The sequence below is a fragment of the Rattus norvegicus genome, chromosome 18 (genome assembly GCF_021556685.1).
Source record: "Rattus norvegicus strain SHRSP/BbbUtx chromosome 18, alternate assembly SHRSP_T2T, whole genome shotgun sequence".
NCBI classification, from domain to species: Eukaryota; Metazoa; Chordata; class Mammalia; order Rodentia; family Muridae; genus Rattus; species Rattus norvegicus.
The window spans coordinates 53,330,402-53,334,960 of record NC_141551.1 but is presented as its reverse complement, the minus strand read 5'-3'; positions in this window follow the sequence as shown (position 1 = coordinate 53,334,960).

The window sequence follows — 4,559 nt, the reverse complement described above, 5'->3', positions numbered from 1 at the left end:
TTTGCCCTTGCTCTCTCCTCTTGCTTCTGTTCCTTTCCCTGCCCTCTCCCCTTCCATGTGCTCATGGCGGGCCTCTCCCCTCTCCTCCCCTCCCCCTTTCCATCCCTTTCTTCCCTCCCCTCCCTCCCTCCTTGTCTCTCTCTTTCCCCATCCCTCTCTGTCTCTACTCCCTCTATTCCCCTACTCCCCTCCATGACCCGGATAAACTCTATTCTATACTATACTGTCCTGTGGCTGGTACCGCAGAGGAGGAAGGGGGCCTCAGCACGGGCCCACAGAGGCACCCTCTTCCCCTACACAGTACTGCGCCTCCACCAAACACATTCCTTCCTTCCTTTCTTTTTATAAAACACAACAACAGCTTCCTCTCTCTTAAAAAAAAATCTTTTATTTACTCTTTGACAACTTCATACGCGTTCACATTGATCCCATCCACCTCACCTCCCCCGTAGCCACTCCTCTCAGACACACCCCAGTGTGTTCCGCATCTGCTCCTCTTTAGTTTCCTTTTTCAAATATGATTTTCCCATGAGCCTCAATGAAATGAACCCTGTACAGCTGTACATCTGCTTACCTAAGAGCTGGATCATGGTCAGACGCTATCTTGTCTTCCCGAGTTTTCTTCTGTGAAACGGTATCCTGAGTAGATCTCCTAAAGATCAATCAACTGTGGGGCAAATAGCTCTGATCCCGGCCTCAGGCAGCCTTTGCGCTTTCCATTCTGTCACATAACACTCGCAGCAATAACTGACACGGAGCTTTATTGCAAAGCTTATCTCAGTATAGTATTTTCCTCAGGAAGAGGTCGTATTTTCCTCCCTGAGATCCTTACAGTTTGTCTGAGCAGAACTTTCCCAGACAATAAATGTTGGGTCAAAAGTATTGATGTGTTACAGTGTTTCTTAACTCATGGGTGCTGCTGTAAAATTATAAAAAACAAAATGCTGTCTTTTACCCCCACTAGGTCTGGCACCGCAGTGCCCCAAGATATCTGATAGATATCTTAATCTCAGTCAGCAAAGCGTCTCACCCGCTCTGCTCCATCCCATCTAACATTGCTGATAGCATCTCTCTGAGCCTGGTAGCAATCTCTCTAACCAAGTTCCCAAGGTGGGCTGCCACCAAGCCAGGAATATACATCCCAACTCTGTGGCGGCCCAGTGTCTCTGCTGCCACACATTCTCCTAAACTCAATTCGCCACAAGAAGGAATGAACATACAACACAATAATAAGATATAATTGATAAGATATAATTTCCCACCTAAACATACATAGCCCTGTATGCATCCACCCCTTAAGAATATTCATGACAACCTGTAAATACACAGAGTGGAATCTTAACATCAGCCTCCATGTTCTCTCTGTGGTCTCCTCTCCTCCCCGTCCCAGTCTTCTCCTCTTCCCTCAAACTTTCCTCCTGCCCATCCTTCCTTCTCCTCCAATGACAGGCCTTGTTCTATCTTGTACCTGCCTTCACTTGCACAATGACATCATCCGACATGTGGGTCCAGACCCCTTTGGGGTGGGGGTGATTGTCAAACAACCTATTCACAAGGGTCACCTAAGACTATCAGAAAACACAGATATTTACATTATGATTCATAACAGTAGCAAAATTTAGCTGTTATGAAGTAACAACAAAAATAATTCTATGGTGGGGAGTCACCACAATATGAGGAGCTGTATTAAAGGGTCGCAGCATTAGGAAGGTTGAGAACCACTGTGTTAGACTTATTTAACCAACTTCCCATTTAAAAACACTTAAGTTTGAAGATTGGCTGGGTGGTGGCTTACACCTCTAATCCTAGTAGTCAGGAGGCAGAGGCAGATGGATGTCTAAATTCGAAGTCAGCCTTCAGTGAGCTTTAAGCTATATAGTGAGGCCCTATTGAAGGGATAAAAACAAGGGTGAGAGGGTATCTCAAAGTTAACTCAGAAAATCTGGGAAACTGGGCTGCTTTTCCCCTGGGAATGAAATGGACCAGCCGGGTCAGGGTTTCCTGCCTGCTGTATAGTTAAAAGGACAGATGGTGTCTAGGGCCTGTCCGTGAAGAACCATGATGAACTACTTGTCCAACACTGAACCAACCCTGTGATCCAAGGGTTACAGGAAAGGAGAAATGTAAGGCTTCACATCCTCATGCCACGTTACTAACTTTATGCCGTCTCAGAGTCTGCAAACACAGTGTTAGCATTTTGTCCAAGCTCCACCCACATTTACCTGCCAACAGCCAGGTGTGCCTGACTGCCCCCTCCTCACTCTCTTGCTCTCTCTTGCTCTTACCTTCTTGTTCCTGCTCTCTCCCCATTCCCTTCTCCCCCTTTCTCCACGTGCTTAAAGCCAGCCTCTATTCCTCTATTCCTCTATTCCTCTATTCCTCTATTCCTCTATTCCTCTATTCCTCTATTCCTCCTCTCTCTCTCTCTCTCTCTCTCTCTCTCTCTCTCTCTCTCTCTCTCTGAATTTCCTTCCCCATGCCCTGAATAAACTCTATTCTATACTATACCATTGTGTGGCTGGTCCCTCATGGGGAAGGGATGCCTCAGCATGGGCCCACTGAGGCACCCCCTTCCCCCATACCTCACCACACATCCACCAAAACATATTCTCCCCGCTTTATCTTTTCATAAACACATACACAGATTTAAAAAGACCCTCGTCAATGCAGAGTGGCAACTCAGGGAGTCTAAGACTGGCCTCTCTTTGAAAGTTGTTTTTGTTGTGGCTGTTGTTTCTTGCTTGTTTTCTAAAACCTTTGAAGATTCTTTTCCCCCAATTCAGGGTTTGTCAATTTGAAGAGATGGGATGGCTGGCTGGCCCACAACTCCTGTGAACACAGGTCCTGATCTGGTCTTGAACTTGGTGAGCCTGTCCATCAGCAGGGGTGTGACAGGCAGGAGGGGAAACAACATCAGGGCCTTGGCTCCAAGCCTCCACTTTTGTCTCTCTCAGGTCAGGAGGATGAGGAAGACACCATCTTGGAAGATCAACATCTATCTTTATTACCTACTCATGGTCTCTCTGTATCTGTGTGCCTATCAGGGAATCTAAGGCCTCATTCCTTGCCACCACACCTGGGGCTGTGCATATTTATTGGTTTACAGGAGGAGGAAAAATCACAGAAATGTGATTAGCAAGTAGCCAATATAATCAAATACTTATGTACTTTTTTTTAGAAGGTAAGGTGACTAGAGAATGTAGAGAGTGTTTGAGGGGCTGTAGAGAAAGACTGAGAGAAATTAGAAGTTTGTAAAAAGACTAGAATCTGAACCTGGGACACAGGCATTGTCTTGATATGGGGATTATTTGGAGCTAAACAGTGAGATTTCCCAAGGAGATGGGAAAGTCTTCGTGCAGATAGGGAGACTGCAGAACAACCCTGTTTCCATAACAGATTGCTCATTGTGCCCCAAACTCCCATATTTAGGAGGTTATTCTAAGCCTTGATCAGATCTATTAGAGCATCAAAATATGAAAAAATTAATTTGTGTAAAGATATCATCTCTGTGGTAGAACAAGCACATTTTAGAGAGAGAGAGAGAGAGAGAGAGAGAGAGAGAGAGAGAGAGAGAGAGAGCGCTCACCAACAACTTAGAAGTTTCAGATAAAATTTTCAAATTTAGGGCTGTGTGGATCTGCACAGCTGTGATCGTAAGCATTGCTTCTGTTTGAGAGGATTCTGAACTCTGGATCTGCTTGGGCTAAGCAAAGAAGACCCCCAACTCAAGAACAAACAAATAGAACCACACGACCATTTAATCTCCATTTAAAGTTGTTTTTTTATTTTAAAGAGAGAGTAGCCCTATTGTTCTGTACTCCATAAGCCATAGACAAATACAATACTTTTAGAGCCTCTTAATCTGCAAGGTAAATAAATTAGGCTACTTGCATGAACACATGAAGAGAGTCAGCCTGTTTATAACCTCTTCAAATACCCAGGGAGTGGCTCTTTTTAGTATCTCCCAGATCTGAAACTGAAAGCGGCATGTCACCAGCACCATGGGTGATGCCCTGAAAGGAAACCTCTGTAAGAGGCTCTGAAGGCCCCCACTCTCTTACTTTGTCATCAGTTGTAGCTGTATCCATGTGTGTCTTAGAGTCAGGAGAGATAGAACCCAGTGATGGATTTGCATTCCTGGCATTCTCAAGGTTTCAGAGCTACACACACACACACACACACACCAGTTAAAGAAGAAAGGCTCTCTTTTCAAAAGCCAAAGCTCCCCTGTGGGGAATTCAAAAGCTATGACTCACAGACTTTCCTGCAGAACTTCCATGTAACTTTAAGTAAATCAGTTTGCCCAGGGCTGCGGCCAGTTCTGCACTCTAACTTACCAGCAGGAAGACGTTGGTATTTAGTAGCCGGGTGTGACTTCTGCTCAACCTTTCCTGCAGTCCAAATGGCCAAATGGCATCCTCTTTTTTCATTGTCGGGTCGAGGATGTTTTTGTAGGCCATAGTATAGCAGATTGAGCAGCAGTGACTAGGATCAAGTATTCTTGGAACTCAGATCTGCCTACTGTTGATCGGTGGTGTCTGGAAAGGTCCCCTTCTTAG